Here is a 17860-nt window from a genome sequence, read left to right on the forward strand (position 1 = left end):
TTCGTCTGTCCTTTCTCTCTCTGCCACACATGCAGGGAAATGGAGTCTGAGGTCTCTGATAGCCATCATGGTTAAAGAATCATAGAATACTAGGACTGGAAGGGACCTCGAGAGGTCATCAAGTCCAGGCCCTGCCCCCGTGACAGGACCAAAAACCGTTTAGACCATCCCTGATAGACATTTATCTAACCTACTCTTAAATATCTCCAGAGATGGAGATTCCACAACCTCTCTAAGCAATTTATTCCAGTATTTAACTACCCTGACAGTTAGGAACTTTTTCCTAATATCCAACTTAAACCTCCCTTGCTGCAGGTTAAGCCCATTGCTTCTTGTTCTATCCTTAGAAGCCAAGATGAACAAGTTTTCTCCCCCCTGTCCTGAGCCTCCAGCACCCCCATCCCCTGCCCTGAGCCTCCTGCACTCCCAATCCATGCCCTGATTCCTGTACCTCCCTCACACACCACAAGCTCACTGGTCTATGCCTCCCCACACATGCACACACTCTAATGGGAATGAAACTACATTAATAACAGAAAATCAGAGTTACTGTTTTAATTAAATTTATTTTATATTCACAATATTTTACATTACAAATCCTTTTCAGATTTCAGTTTTCACTTCTTGTCAGGTGGAATATGTTCACATCTGGTCAGATGTGATGTGGCAATACAGTCTGGGCCTCACTCAGATAGACAGTAAAGGCATATTCTCTTGCTGAAATAAAGCAGTTTTATAGTTTGTGTATAAACAGAGATTGGGAAAACCTCCTCTACCCTTATTAGATTAGTCTGTCATGTCAGGAGAAGACTAGACAGTACAAATTAAGTGCAAAAAATGCTTCCTAAGAAGATATATGTTCAACAGACCCTAATAGGTAAGTTTAATATAAATGTGAGGAAATGGGGGATTGTCAGACAAAAAGAATGACAACAAATGAAGAAGCTGAAAGTCATTCACAGGGAAAAAAATGCTGATGCTTTTACATCTTTGTCATGTGAGCTGCCACAAAGAGTGGAGACAAATGAAACTGTTAAATTGCTACTGGGTAAGAAAACTATGACTCAACCATACCCTTCTGTGTGGTTAAAAATGCAATTTGAGGGTTCAAAAATAAAAATTATGGGCTTTTTGCTTCAGATGGTAAACTTGGGTGTACAATATGTTGTGATATTTCCAGTTTTAAGCTGTGTTCTGCAAGAGGGGTTAACATCTCTGTAAACTGGGCCTCTTGTGAAATATCCTCATACGGAAAGAATAACGAGACAGAATTGTCCTCCATTTGCAAAAAAATAAGTGAACATAAGAAACCTGCAGCTCACATGGAGGCTAAAAATATTCAAGCCATGGCTAAAAAAGAAGCACGTCTTAATCTGACAGCTAAAAGTGAACAATCTGCATTTGAAAGTACTGCTCATGTATTCCATTGGTAAAACAAATTGACCACTCAATGACCACTAGAGCCTCATGAGCTACAGCAAAATAATGGAATTAAAGCCACAGGAAGAAACCATCCCGATGCACAGCAAGAAAAGCAAATATGGTAGGCGACCAGATTGGCTTACCGGGGACATCCATGGTGAACTTAAACACAAAAAGGAAGCTTAAAAGAAGTAGAAACTTGGACAGATGACTAGGGAGGAGTATAAATATATTGCTTGAGAATGCAGGGGAGTTATCAGGAAGGTGAAAGCGCAATTGCAATTGCAGCTAGCAAGGGATGTGAAGGGTAACAAGAAAGGTTTCTACAGGCATGTTAGCAATAAGAGGGTGATCAGAGAGATGTGGGGTCTTTATTGGATGAGGGAGGTAACCTAGTGACAGATGATGTGGGAAAAAAGCTGAAGTACTCAATGCTTTCTTTGCCTCTGTCTTCACGGACAAGGTCAGCTCCCAGACAAATGGACTAGGCAACGCAATATGGGAAGGAGCTGGACAGCCCTTGGTGGGGAAGGAACAAGTTAGGAACTATTTAGAAAAGCTAAACATACACAAATCCATGGGCCCTGATTTAATGCATCCGAGGGTACTGAGGGAGTTGGCAAATGTCATTGCGGAGCCTTTGGCCATTATCTTTGAAAACTCGTGGAGACTGGGAGAGATCCCGGATGATTGGAAAAAGGTAAATGTAGTGCCCATCTTTAAAAAAGGGAAGAAGGACAATCCAGGGAACTACAGATCAGTCAGCCTTACCTCAGTCCCTGAAAAAATCATGGAGAGGATCCTCAAGGAATCCATTTTGAAGCGCTTGAAAGAGGGGAAAGTGTTCAGGAATAGTCAACATGGATTCACAAAGGGCAAGTCATGCCTGACCGATCTGATTAGCTTCTATGATGAGGTAACTGGCTCTGTGGATATGGAAAAGTCAGTGAATGTGATATACCTTGACTTTAGCAGGGCTTTTGATACGGTCTCCCACAATATTCTTGCCAGCAAGTTAAGGGAGTATGGATTGGATAAATGGACTGTAAGATGGATAGAAAGCTGGCTAGACTGTCGGGCCCAATGGGTAGTGATCAATGGCTCAATGTCAGGTTGGCAGTCGGTTTCCAGCTGAGTGGCCCAAGGTTAGGTTCTGGGACCAGTTTTGTTCAACATCTTTATTAATGACCTGGATGAGGGGATGGATTGCGCCCTCAGCAAGTTTGCAGATAACACTATGCTTGGGAGAGAGGTAGATGGAGGGCAGGGATAGGGTCCAGAGTGACCTGGACAGATTAGAGGATTGGGCAAAAAGAAATCTGATGAGGTTCAACAAGGACAAGTGTAGAGTCCTTAACTTGGGATGGAAGAATCCCAAGCATTGTTACAGGCTGTGGACCGAATGGCTAAGTAGCAGTTCAACAGAAAAGGACCCGGGGATTACAGTGGATGAGAAGCTGAATATGAGTCAACAGTGTGTTCTTGTATCCAAGAAGGCTGATGGCATGTTAGGATGCATTAGGAGGAGCATTGCCAGAAGATCCAGAAAAGTGATTATTCCCCTTTATTCGGTTCTGGTGAGGCCACATCTGGAATATTGTGTCCAGGTCTGGGCCCACCACCTATAGAAAGGATGTGGATGCATTGAAGAGGGTCCAGCGGAGGGCGACCAAAATTATTAGGGGGCTGGAGCGCATGACCTATGAGAAGAGATGAGGGATTTGGGTTTGTTTAGTCTGCAGAAGAGAAGAGTGAGGGGGGATTTGATAGCAGCCTTCAGCTTCCTGAAGGGAGGTTCCAAAGAGGATGGAGAAAGGCTGTTCTCAGTAGTGATGGATGGTAGAACAAGGAGCAATGGTCTCAAGTTACAGTGGGGGAGGTCTAGGTTGGATATTAGGAAAACTATTTCATTAGGAGGGTGGTGAAGCACCTAGGGAGGTGGGGGAATCTCCATCCCTAGAGGTGTTTAAGTCTCGGCTTGACAAAGCCCCGGCTGGGTTGATTTAATTGGGATTGGTCCTGCCTTAGGCAGATGGCTGGACTTGATGACCTTCTGAGGTGTCTTCCAGCTCTATGATTCTATGAATTGAAATGGGGAGTTTATGCCTCCAGAAACTGTTCTGTTATGGAATAATCAATCATATATCCACTGAAATGAAAAAAGAAAATAATTGAAAAAATAATCAGGAATAAGTTAATTACTGTTCTTGTCAACCAATCAACTACTCTCGCTGGAAACTCGACTCTCATCATTTATTTGAAAGCCAGCATAGATGTAATTGAGACCAGTTACATTTCCTCAGGACTTGATTGTGCTGCAAAGTATAACAGAAGAAGCCATTAAAGAGAAAATCTTAAAATGCTTGCTGTATTCTGGGTACACTAAAGAACTGTTAATTGAAGTGTTGATCTGTTTTTGTAGTGATGGCGCTACTGTGATGTGAGGAGTCAAAGCTGGTATTGGAAAACTACTGCAAATGGATTTTCCTAATGTGATATTATGGTATTGCCTCAACCATAGACTGTAACTTACTGCTGATGTATCTTTAGAAGTCACTGGAAGTACAAATGACTTTAAGGCCTTTTTGGATGCATTATATTTATTGTACAGCCAATCGCCAAAAAAAAAATCTCATGAACTGAGAGCTTGTGCCAATGAATTAGACATTGTACTTCAAAAAATCAGCAAAGTGTTTAATGTAAGGTGGGAGGCGTCAACATGCAGAGTACTCAGTACAACTTGGCACACATACCAGGCTTTGGTAAAACACTTTGAGGAGGCCTCACAAAATTGGTCGAGAGTGCACATACTAAATTTCAAGGACTGCACTCAAAGCTGTGTGTTCTGTAAATTTCATCAGAAACCTTTCTTTAATGCTGGAAGTGCTGACAGAACTGAAGGACTTCTCTGAGATGTTAGAAGAACAAGAAATGACCATTCCCAAAGCACACAACCTAATGAAAATACACATCAAAAGAACTGAAAGACTAAAAACAGACTCAGGCGTTTACTCTGAACAAGCCCAGAAGGCTGAACAATCCCCGATGTTCAAAAACAGCAAACTAAACAAGCACTGGAAAAAGCCCCAGAATCCACTCATCTCAATTCATTGAAGCAGTTACTGACAACATGAGGACGAAACTATTCAAAACTGCCTCAAACAAAGCTGATCAAAGGACTCATGAGGAAAGGGATTCTGATTATAAGAACTTAATTAACAATTTGACAGTTTTGAACACTGAAACATGGCAAGAGAATCCAGAGAATCCCTGCTTTGGAGAAAAGGAAATAAAAGCACTGGCTGATCAACTGGGAATAAATCAACAGGAAACATACTTGGGATTTGTGGCATTCAAGGCTTCTGGAGGAAAAAAAACTTTACTGAAAAACTTAAATAACTTGTCTTTGCAGTAGACATCCTTGCTGCAAGCCATGCTGACTATGAAAGGGGATTCGGCATAATAAATAACATCATGACTGTGAAACGGACTTCTCTTACCACTCATCATGTAGCAGACTTGCTATTCATTTCATGTGTGGGACCACCTTATACTCAGTGGAATCCAGTGTTCCCTGTAAGCTGAGCACTTGGGCAGCTGCCCAGTAAGCTGATCAGCAGAGCCCCTACAGTCTCCCACAGCTGGCAGCATCTGTTTCTATTGGTGGTGCACATCTGAGGATGCTTTAGTCTGCACAGCGATGGAAAAAATTAGAGGGAACATTGGTGGAATCTTATGCCACGATAAAAACAGAAAGAACAATAAGACCAGCTGTACGGGCCATTGTGGGAGTTTCTATAAGATTTTTTCAAGCATTTATTCTAATATTAAATAAATTCTAGTCTACACGCGGCAGTGAAACGGGAGTTCGAAGTAACCCCTTAACTCAAATTAGCTGGTTCGAGTTAAGGGGTTACTTTGAACTACCGTTTCACTGCTGCATGTAGACGTGGGCTGTTACTCCGGGCTAGTCAATTTCCAAAATGGCGACCACCCGGGAACATGCTAATGAAGCGTGGGATATTTAAATCCCGTGCTTCACTTGCAATTTCAGTCGCCCTCAGTAGCCTCCCTAGTTCGAGCTAGGGGGCTAGTGTAGACATACCATTAGTAATTACTTGTGTCTTATTTGTGTCTTACTTGTATTTTACTAATTACCAGATGCTTGTGTAGCAAAAAATTCTGTTGCTGAAGTTTTATTTACATAGCCCCAAACTATCATACCAAGTTTTTCAGGGATTGCACTTTCCCTGTCAAGGCTTACAGTTAAATGTAAAGACCTATGTTTTTGCTCAAATTTCATGCAGCTTTCTTTGCAGCTAATCCCAATTTTGCCCTCCCTAAGTCTACCTTCTTCCTGAAAGATTTGTGCAAAGCAAAGTGTTCTCATACTGTCACCACCCTAATTAATTTAGTTAAAAGAAGTGAATTTTACAGCAGTATTAAACCCCGAAATTTTTTTCTGCAAATCTCTCTTAAGGTGTTGCAACATATCTAAGAATATTAAAAACAAAATCTGTCATTATAGGATATCCTTAATTTAAGAGGCCAGCCATCCTTTGACAGAGTGGCGTGGAGATATGAAGGGGGTTACACACTGTAGAGCAACTTTCATGTTTACTTTACTGGTGAGCATCTGAGAATGTATTGAACTGTCCATTATGTAAATATCTGAATATTGAGATTATGGAGTCTTAATGTATGTAACAGTGCCCATGGCACAGACAGCATTCACTGTTGATACATCAAAGTAAGTACATTCCTACTGACTTTAAAGAACATTAACGAGATTTAGAATCATAGAACACTAGAACTGGAAGGGACCTCAAGGGGTCATCAAGTCCAGTCCCCTGCCCTCACAGCAGGACCATGGACCCTCTATCTAATCCCTCATAGATGTCTATCCAACCTGCTGTTAAATATTTCCAGTGATGGCGATTCCACAATCTCCCTAGGCAATTTATTCCAGTGTTTAACCATCCTGACAATTAGGAAGTTTTTCCTAATGTCCAACCTAAACCACCACTGCTGCAATTTAAGCCCATTGCTTCTTGTCCTATCATTAGAGGTCAAAGAGAACAATTTTTCTCCCTCCTCTTTATAACACCCTTTTAGATACTTGAAAACAACTATCATGTCCCCTCTCCATCTTTTTTCTAAACTAAACAAGCCCAATTCTTTCAGTCTTCCCTCACAGGTCATGTTTTCTAGACCTTTAATCACTTTATTGCTCTTTTCTGAACCTGCTCCAATTTCTCCACATCTCTCTTGAAATGTGGTGCCTAGACCTGGACACAATACTCCAATTGAGGCCTGATCAGTGCAGAGTAGAGAAGACGAATCACTTCTCATGTCTTACCATTCTTCTTTTAATGCAACCCAGAATCATGTTTGCTTTTTTTCAGTTGTGTCTCACTACTGACTCATATTTAGCTTTCCTTGTTTTCAAATACTTTTTTAGGTTGTAATGTCAAGCATGTAGCTGTAATTTTTTGTGTATGTTGGCTAGGACAGGATTTCTGTGCCTTTGACACTCACCACTTTCAACCATATTTTCAAATAATTACAAATACATGGACATATGCAAACAAAATATGCCTATTTATTGAATGAAAGTTTGGTGGGTTTGCGTGTCTCTAACTAAATTTCCATTTTTTGCTCACCCACCAAAATTGCACTTGGTCCCAAATTTCTCATGTTTGAAAATCTGACACTTAATAGTCTGACACTTAGTTATAAATTATAATAGTAAGGTTCATGCTACTTCTCAAACAAGTTTTGTCCTTGTGGACCACCTGATCCAAGCTTCAATGAGCTTTGATTCAAACTCATATATTCCAAGATTCCTGTGATGTTTCATAAAAATATCTTTTCTTATTTTCTCACTCTGCAGTACATTTATTTTAACCAACTGTTTAATTATCTGACATTTCTCATGTTTTCTATATTACAGGTTCCCCCCCCCCCCAGTATTTTAAGTTAGTTCATTCATTAGTAGTTTATAAATGATAGCATTTGGCACATATTGTAGTAGTCTTCTTTTCAAAGCAATATTCTCCATATGGCATGGGCAGATGTTTGTATCAAACAGCAGCTGCAGCAAATAACTCTTTAATTAAAGGAGGATAATTTTCTCTTGGAAAAGGTGAATATTTCTTCAGTGTTAATATTATTAGAGAGAGGGATGTTGCCTCACACACTAGCTAATGTCCTTTCTGAATCCTGTGATGTTGGTATTTTTTCAAATCTCTAGAGCAGTACTTTTAGAACATGAGGACTACAATTATTCAATGCTATACAATTATTTCAGATTCATTAAAGTTCTTTTAAAAAGGACTTACAGACTCTTTTGTCTGAATGACTGGGTCAGAACTCAAGAAGGTGCCACTGTTTGCAGAGAGACTACGGTGTTTTGTTTGCATAAAACAGATCCCAGAAAGAGTGATGTATTTTTCTTGAAGAGTGTGGACACTTGTTCAGACAAGGGCAAGTAAAAGGATCTCACTCCCCTAGCATGCTTTTAAAAAAGAGGCTTTTGTTAAAATCTCAATAAAGATACCAATCAGTTTCAAAACATCCTCAGTATTTCTTTATGGAAAACTACAGAGAAATAGATAAAAAATATAAATTCCTGTTATTATAAGATAGCAGTCTAACATTACTGTATTTCTTAGACGTCAGATGGATACACACAAGAACACCCAGAAACAGAGACAAAGGCTATTCCCTAAATCAGTGGTTCCCAAATGTTTTTCTCCAAGGACCCCTTTGGCACCTTTCTAAGTGTCCTGGACCACTTTCATTCCTGTTACTACAGATTGGACCTTTCAAATCTGGGACTCTCTGGTCTGGCAACATCCATGGTCCAGAAGGAAGGACCACAGATTTTGCTGGACAAGAGAGCCCCAAAAGCGAGAAGCACAAGCCAGCTGGGAGTCCCACAGGTGCTGGGGAGCCTCAGATGAGTTAGCAGGGGCTAGTCCTGCTGTGGATGGGGAGTCCAGACCTGGGGAGGAATCCCCAGCCCCGACCAGTGGCAGTGGAGCCAGTGCTGGCCATAAGGAATCCCTGGGCTGGGAACCCAGGCAGCAGCTGAGCTGGAGGCAGGTGCGGGGAATCCCCAGCCAGGAACCCCGGTGGGAGCGGGGTTGGTGGCAGCCAGAGGGAAGCCCCGGCCCAGAACCCCAGGGCAGCGGGGCCAGTGGAAAGCCCCACCCAAGAACCCTGGCCAGCTGTGGGGGAATCCCAGCCCAAGGAGGCTGACCCTGGGATCCCTAGCATGGGGCCAGCAGCAGAGAGAGAAGCCCAGGCTCCGGGGACACCTGCAACTCAGAGAAAAGCCTTGATCTCCCTGGTCCAGCAAACTCCATGGTTCAGAACCACTCAGGTCCCAAAGGTGCCAGACCATAGAGGTCCAACCTGTATTGAAATGCCCCTGCCAGGGTGACCTCTCACCTATGGTACATATGATATGATGCTGTGTAGAGGAGGCCATTTTGAGAATAATGGTCCCGGATTATGGGGAAAAAAACCCACATAACCCTGTTAGACCACCAGTCCCCCTTTTTGGGAACTACTGCCTCTAAATCCAATTCACAAACCTTACTCTAGGCTGGCTGCCTATGGCCGATTTTAGATTCACACACTTCTCTGCAGCATTCCCTGCCTGTAGGCAGGACCAGGAAACTGCCTACAAACCTAAAGGGATTGATCATAGTTTTCAATGCAACACACAAAACTTTAAAGGAAGATGTATTTGTTACCTAGAATTTTCACGGTAAAAATCAATTGTAGGATCATGAGAGAAAAGCTGAATATTAAATATTTCATCTACTATTTTTCTGCAGTTACCTAAAGATGCATGGCTCTCCTTTGAGCTTCAGCCAAGGTGCTTGTGGGTATTTTTTTGCATGCACACAGACACACTCTGTATCTTCTGCTGTTCCAGTCCCAGCTGGAAGCTGCTATGAACTGCTGCTTACAATAGTCCCTATAGACATACGGCAGCCAGAGATCACCAACACAGAAGAATACCCCAGGTGTGTTCCTTTTTCACTGCAGTGGCTCTAAAATACATAAGAATTCCCTTATTCGAGGAATCCTCTACTGACCGTGTAAGCCGCTCCAGGGCACCAAACTGAATCAAAGCTTCCCATGCAGTCCTGATTTACTGTGTTAGTGTGTGGACTATTACTTTGGTACTTTAAATCACTAAAAAAAAAGCCAGACCACTTTTTTCATAACAAAACATAACTTCTTTTGGTCTCAGTGGGGTAGCCTTGTTAGTCTGTAATTTTAAAATCAATTGATTCCTGTAGCACCTTAGGCTATGTCTACACTACCAGGTTATTTCAAAATAAGAACTCACAAAATAACTATTTTGAAATAAGCTTATTCCTCTTCACAACCAGGAGTTATTTCGAAATAACAGGCTTGGTAGTGTGAACACTCGCCTTGTTATATTTTCAAATAAGGAGAGTTATTTCGAAAGAGCTCCCCAGTGCAGACATGCCTTCTGAGACTAAACTTTAGGTAGGTAGGTAGGTAGGTAGGTAGGTAGGTAGGTAGATAGATAGATAGATAGATAGATAGATAGATATAGTATTGTGAACTTTCATGGGCAAAACTGACTTCTTCAGATAAGCAGAGACAAGGATTGCTCTGCCCTTGTAGCTGCTCCTTTACTTTGGACAAAATGAGAAAGCATCTATTTTGTTCTGATTGGATATGCTGATTTTATTTGTTCTACCAGTTTGAAAGTGATCCCTTATTTTCAGATTTTCTTGGGATATCTCTGTTTTGAATTAACTCTAAATATTTTCATTTGCTTTATGGTACCTCCTTCAGCCTGTCAGTAGGATTGCTGGGATATTTCTGAAACACTAAAAGGGTTTATGTTAAATCTGACAGTTTCTCTCTTTTTGGATAATTATTGCTAACAAAGTTTATCCTTTAATCCCTTACTTATATGATTAGCTCCTGTAAGACAGAAGGACTCCATGCCTGAGTAACAGTTGGAAGGATCATTCCCATACATGGCATCTTGTTGCAGAACAAATCTGTTGTGTCAGTCTGCTGTTTTAAGATTGCTGCTTATAACAGATGTATTCTGTCCTGTTCTGTAATGGATTCATCCTATATCATCAATCACAGACAAAGTTTTGGGATGCAACAGTTTTACTTGCTAAAATTAATTAAAAGGAATGAATGAGCTCATCTTCTTGCACAGAAATCACTATTTGGCTTAGCTGTTGCTGCCTTTACATCTATAATTACATTCTAGGAATTAAAGTATTCCCTATATTATAGGGCTCAACCAAATTCATGGCCATAAAAAATATGTCAAGGCTGTGAAATTAGACCTCCCAAGTGAAATACAGCTATTGGAAGGGTAGGGAGGTTCCAGGGCTGGGGGCATATCCACCTGGGGATACGGAGGGAAAAGACTTTTTCCTCCTGCAGGGCCACTCTTGGGGGCAGATCAGATCCACCTCGGTGTACTTCCCCCAGTTGCAGGAAGTCCCATGGCTGCTGCTTTCAGAGCCTAGCTCTGAAGTCTGCACAGCACAAAGGTTGCCAATCCTATAACTCTCCCCCCCTCAGACACACTTAAATCAGTTTTGTGACCCCCGCCATGTCCCTTTTGACCAATTAAAAAAACCTCTGGTTGTGAAACTGATCAAAATGGACTGTAAATTTGGTAGGGCCAGGCCATCCAATGGAGGCATGGGGGAGAGCAAAGGGTGTAATTGCCTTGGGACCCAGTGATACAAAAGGGCCCAGAAATCCTAGCTGCCACTACTGTGTCACTATTGGCACCAGAGCCCCATGAAACACACTCCAGGTGGCTCTGAGGGCTGGCGGGGAGAGGAGTTCGCAGCACGGAGTGATCCCAGAAGTAAGGAGGGCAGGTTGTCCCCACCCCGCTCCTTTCACCTGAATCTTGTGCCTTCTAGAAGCTCAGAGCTGCTCCCTATCTTGTCCAGGAGCCTGATAATTCTATGAAATAATACAATCTAACACAAAATATAGAATATGGCCAAGAATTTAGCAATGAACAAAGTAACATGGCATTCTACTAGTGACTAAATCAAAAAGTAACACAAACACTTGTACTAAAAAGAAGAATATCTCAAACTTATTACTAATAGGTAGTGCTGGTTACTGCTAAGGTTGCCTGACGCTTTCCATTAGAAGATCCCGTTTTCATTTACTTATGTAACCCTTCTGCCGGTAGCAGTCAGCAGCCAGAAGGGCTAGGTTCATTTCTAGGGAGGTTCTTTTAACAAAGTGGCTAAAAGCCCCACCCAGTAAACTGGGAAAATTCCAACCTACCCACTGGGCACCTTTTGAGGCAATTCTTCCCCTCTCGCAAGCACTGAGTCAGACACAGAAACAGTTTGTTTAATAACAGTAATCTAATGTCAACCCGCAGGACCACACATAAACAAAGAAAACTCGTAACATGAAAGAAACCTGTAAGCAAGGTACCATCCCCAGAGTCTGCAGGGCAGAGTCTTTTGCTTAAAGGTCTTTAGTCCAACCCCACTTCAAACACCTCACTTACAGCTCTGTTCAGTCAGTGCAGATCCAGACACATCACCCTGATGTCTCCACTCATGGAGCATGTGGCAATGCCACCTATGCGCTGCTTCTTTTGGCCACCTGCTTTTGCCAGCCACCCCACTGGCCACCTGCTGCTGTTCTAACAGGCCACCCGCTTCTGCCAGCCAACTTGCTGGCTGCCTGCTGCTGCTCCCGCCAGCCGCCTTCTTGCCACTTGCTCCTGCTCACGCCAGCTGCCACCTTGCCGCTTGCTCCTGCCAGCCGCCCTGCTGCTGCTTCTGCAATGGGTCCGGCTCTGGGCTAAACCTTGTTATTTCAGCTCTTTGTCAATTTCTCAGTGATTTCAGCTCTTGGCTCACCACCTAGGCTGGCCAAAAGACTCTAGCTTCCACTGGAATAATATTTCAAAATAATAAAGAGACTTATGAAGGCTGTTTTAGGTCGATCCTTGGCTCGAGTGATCATGAGCTAATTCAGTTTAAATTAAATGGAAGGATAAACAAAAATAAATCTGAGACTAGGGTTTTTGATTTCAAAAGGGCTAACTTTAGTAAATTAAGGAAATTCGTTAGGGAAGTTGATTGGACTAAAGAAATTATGGATCTTAAAGTGGAGGAGGCCTGGAATTATTTTAAGTTAAAGTTGCAGAAGCTATCAGAAGCCTGTATCCCTAGAAAAGGGAAAAAAATTATAGGCAGGTGTGTTAGACCAAGCTGGATGAGCAAGCATCTCAGAGAGGTGATTAAGAAAAAGCAGAAAGCATAGAAGGAGTGGAAAATGGGAGGGATCAGTAAAGAAAGCTACCTTATTGAGGTTAGAGCATGTAGGGATAAAGTGAGAAAGGCTAAAAGTCAGGTAGAGTTGGACCTTGCAAAAGGAATTAAAACCAATAGTAAAAGGTTTTATAGCCATATAAATTGGAAAAAAACAAAAAAAGAAGAAGTAGGACCACTAACTACTAAGGATGGAGTGGAGGTTAAGGATAATAAGGAATGGCCCAATATTTGAACAAGTACTTTGCTTCAGTCTTTAATGAGGCTAATGAAGATCTTAGGGATAATGGTAAGTTAACAAATGGGACTGAGGATAAGGAGGTAGATATTACCATATCTGAGGTGAAAGCCAAACTTGAACAGCTTAATGGGAGTAAATCGGGGGGCCCAGATGGTCTTCATCCAAGAATATTAAAGGAACTGGCACATGAACTTGCAAGTCCATTAGCAAAAATGTTTAATAAATCTCTAAACTCAGGGGTTGTACCATTTGACTGGAGAATTGCTAATATTGTTCCGATTTTTAAGAAAGGGAAAAAAAGCGACCCAGGTAACTATAGGCCTGTTAGTTTGACATCTGTAGTATGTAAGATCCTGGAAAAAATTTTGAAGGAAAAAGTAGTTAGAGACATTGAGGCTAATGGCAATTGGGACAAATTACAACATGGTTTTACAAAAGGTAGATCGTGCCAAACCAACCTGATCTCCTTTTTTGAGAAAGTAACAGATTTTTTAGATAAAGGAAATGCAGTGGATCTAATCTACCTCGACTTTAGTAAGGCATTTGATACAGTACCACATGGGGAATTATTGGTTAAATTGGAAAAGATAGGGATTAATATGAAAGTTGAGAGGTAGATAAGCAACTGGTTAAAGGGGAGACTACAGCGGGTCATACTGAAAGGTGAACTGTCAGGTTGGAGGAAGGTTACTAGCGGAGTTCCTCAGGAATCAGTTTTGGGGCCAATTTTATTTAATCTTTTTATTGCTGATCTTGGCACCAAAAGTGGAAGTGTCCTAATAAAATTTGCAGATGACACAAAGTTGGGAGCTATTGCCAATTCCGAAAAGGATCGGGATATCATACAGGAAGATCTGGATGATCTTGTAAACTGGAGTGATAGCAAAAGGATGAAATTTAATAGTGAGAAGTGTAAGGTTATGCATTTAGGGATTAATAACAAGAATTTTAGTTATAAGCTGGGGACACATCAGTTGGAAGTAACGGAGGAGGAGAAGGACCTCGGAGTCCTGGTTGATTATAGAATGACTATGAGCCACCATTGTGACATGGCCGTGAAAAAGGCTAATACGATCTTGGGATGTATTAGGCGAGGTATTTCCAGTAGGGATAAGGAGAAGTTAGTGCCATTATACAAGGCATTGGTGAGACCCCATTTGGAATACTGTGTGCAGTTCTGGTCTCCCATGTTTAAGAAGGATGAATTCAAACTGGAACAGGTACAAAGAAGGGCCACTAGGATGATCCAAGGAATGGAAAACCTGTCTTATGAAAGGAGACTCAAGGAGCTTGGCTTGTTTACTTTAACCAAAAGAAGGCTGAGGGGGGACATGATTGCACTTTTTAAATATATTAGAGGGATAAATACCAGGGAGGGAAAGGAATTATTTAAGTTTAATACCAATGTGGACACAAGAACAAATGGATATAAGCTGGTTAGTAGGAAGTTTAGACTTGAGATTAGACGAAGGTTTCTAACCATTAGAGGAGTGAAGTTCTGGAACAGCCTTCCAAGGGAAGTAGTGGGAGCAAAAGATCTATCTGGTTTCAAGATTAAACTAGATGGGTTTATGAAGGGGATGGTTTGATGAGATAACATGATCTTGGTAACTAATTGACCATTCATTATCAGTGGGAAATAGGTCAATGGAGGGATGATAGGAGTTACTATAGAGAACTTTCTGGGTGTCTGGCTGATGAGTCTTGCCCACATGCTCAGCGTTTAGCTGATCGCCATATTTGGGGCCGGGAAGGAATTTTCCTCCAGGGTTGATTGGCAGAGGCCCTGGAGGTTTTTCGCCTTCCTCTGTAGCATGGGGTACAGATCACAGATAGAGGATTCTCTGCATCTTGGGGTCTTCAAAGTATTTGAAGGCTTCAATATCTGAGATATAGGTGAGAGGATTATTATAGGAGGGGTGGGTGAGATTTTGTGGCCTGCACTGTGCAGGGGGTCAGACTAGATTATCATAATGGTCCCTTCTGACCTTAAAGTCTATGAGTCTATGAGTGACAGGGGAGAAGAGAGACAGGTTGAACCAGTCTTACAGCTCATACCTGGAAGGCATGTAGCCTGCTGTTTCAAGCTCTTTCCCTCCACAACCCCTATCCAATCCACTTGAGTCTGGAAGGGGAAAGCTTGTCCATCTGTGACTCTTTACAATGACAGTGTGTCTTCTGCAAGCACGGGTGGTCATATTTTACAGTTCCTGCATTTAGGGTTAATATGGTTTGTGACCCCACAACAGCCAAATTAGTTACAATACAGAAAATTCCATTCTAACAATTGACCATCCATCAGGCTTAGCTGGATTTACATATCCACACCAAGATTTCTTTTTCATTCCAGCATGAGCTGTAGTTATATATCAACAGTTGATTACCTTGCAGAGCTAAACAACAGAGTGAGCATAACCACACCCAGCTCACCTACCCCTTTCAAATGGCTGCATGGGAAGCAGTGGTTCAGATCCTGCTCACACTTATAACTACTGTGAGAAATTTTCCTTGTTGGGTGTTTGTCTCAGGTTCTTTTTTAAGTTTCAACAAAACTTCATCAGATATTTCAGAGCATGAGAGTAGGGGAGGGGAGGAATGTTGTTTTGCTCAAAGGAGGAACTTGAACAGGGAGGTGTTCTGTGGCTATGTAAACTGGGGTGGGTTAGACTTCACTGCTCTTCTCCAGTGTTTACATTAACCCTAACTCCATAGAAAGTAGCTGGAGAACCAGAGTTCAGTCTCTTAAGGAATTTCAGCAAGGATTGCACATTGTCATCCTCCCTACAATCAAGTCCCGAAAGAAACTAAGGAAATGAATGTAATTCAATAACTGTAAAATGTATTATGATGAAGAAACAATAATTTAGTTTTTACAAACACAACTATTGTATAACCCACAGATATTGTCTTCAGTTACAACATACAGAGAAAACTAACAGTAAAATATGAAGAGTTCAGTCCACACAAAACACAGTAAGAAACTGAGAGATTCCAAAAGCTTAGATTTACTTCACCAAAGGCTGAGTTTGTGTCTCTAATCATCAAATCTGCACAATATGCTAAGTCTGAACCATCTCTTCACTTGCTTGTAGTAGGGATCCTCAGTTGAAATCCAAGCACACTCTTCCCCCACTGTGGATCACTGCTAGACAGCCAGCTCACTGATTAACCAGGCAGTTAAGTCACAAGTGAACAGACTTAAAGAAAACCCTGTTACAAGAAAATACAAAACATTGAGAACAACAAAATAGAAATGGCTTTTCCCCCCACTACTACATTTACAGAGGAGTCGAAGAATCACATTGACTGAGAAAGTGAACTAGAACAGTTTGGCCAAAATCAAACAACATTCCAAACATACAACTAAAACAAGTTATTTTTCCCTCCCAGTTTCTCCTTGCTACAATTAGCATTGGCCATGTACTCTGGTAAGGGTTAACACCCTCACTACCTGCTGCAAAGTGCTTCAGAGTGAGGGCCAGCAGCCTGCTTTTTGCTTCTGCCTCAGCCTCTCCCAGCTCACACAGGGCACAAAGCCCTTGGAAAAGCAGCTGCCCTGCCTGCATGCTCATGAAGTCTGATCCCAGCAACAGAGACAGAACCTATGGGAGCAGACCCCAAACGATCACTCCCGCCTCCAGAAGCTTCTGGGTATGGAGTGCTAAATCCTCCCAGCAACAATGACCCAGACAATACTCATTGCTAACTCCCCCCACCAGGGGTCTCTTAAAGAAATAGCTCCCTATTTAGTACATGGGGTACACCTGCAGGGCCTGTTCCCATTAGGGTTGCCAGATGGTTTCAATAAAAATACCGGACACACTTGACATTACATCTTATTTAGAAAATACCAGACATTTATATTTTCTCAATTTGTTTCTCAAACAGAAAGCTCAAATACTGGACTGTCCGGTTCAAAACCTGACATCTGGCAACCCTAGTTCCCATGGCCTTGTACAACCACAACTCCAAGCAAAGTTCTTGAGATAAGAGGTGCACGAGGAGCACCATCCTGCCATACCCATTTAAGGAAAGTGAGAGAAGCAGGAAGCAAGGCTGCCATCACTCCTGGAGTGCAGGATGGGGGACCTATGGGGCGGAGTGGAAGCTGCACAATGAATGAAGGCAGGAGGCTGAAGGAAGGGAGGGAATGGTCTCATTGTTACCGCAGTTGAATACTGACCTGGAGAAGTGGAGTCTATCCTAGCCTTGTCCACAGAAAGTTCCTATGTGATGTTCAGAAAGTCCAATAAACCAAACTTTCCCAATGGTAGCTTCTAATTATGTGTTCCTTGTTTTCTTGGGGTCCAACTGACATCTAGGAACTGATCACTCATAGCTGCAACTGAAATCAATGGGAGCTAGGCTTTAGATATATGAAGTGCTAGATAACCTGTTCTCTGGAAAATGAGTCTCTAAGTATTCCAAAATGGGCACACAATATTAGTGGATACTTTTGCCCTTAACCTCTCTGTGCCTTTCCGGTTGGCTTGTATGTGTGTGTTCTTTCTGTGTGCTGAACACACGCTGTGCCGATGGCTGTCCAGCAGACCTCGCTACTCCTACCCAGTGTTGCTAAGTGCTGAAGGCTGGAATATCATTGCCTCAGTAATTCTGTTCAGGCTGCCCAGTGATTCTGTCCTTAGAGCTCCATTATTATCACTATTACCAGCAGATAAGCCAGCTTGCTCATTCAACAGACTTCAGTGCTACTCATAAAGACCACAGGCACAGTTCAGTAACAAAGGCACTTGGCCAGGTTTATTAGCCCCCAGGCATAATATTAGTGCCCTGGCTCTAGGGATACAATATACTGACAAGAGAACTTAGTAGCAAGGAGTGGCTCAGTTAGCAGCAG

At 42.1% G+C, this 17860-nt stretch overlaps 1 pseudogene; it reads left to right on the forward strand.

Moving 5' to 3' along the window:
• The first annotated feature begins 936 nt into the window (after nucleotides 1-936).
• LOC149525549 (E3 SUMO-protein ligase KIAA1586-like) lies at nucleotides 937-5029 on the forward strand (annotated as a pseudogene).
• The last annotated feature ends 12831 nt before the right edge of the window (nucleotides 5030-17860 follow it).

Source organism: Pelodiscus sinensis, chromosome 1, assembly GCF_052426305.1.
Source record: "Pelodiscus sinensis isolate ZL-2025 chromosome 1, ASM5242630v1, whole genome shotgun sequence".
Taxonomy (NCBI): Eukaryota; Metazoa; Chordata; order Testudines; family Trionychidae; genus Pelodiscus; species Pelodiscus sinensis.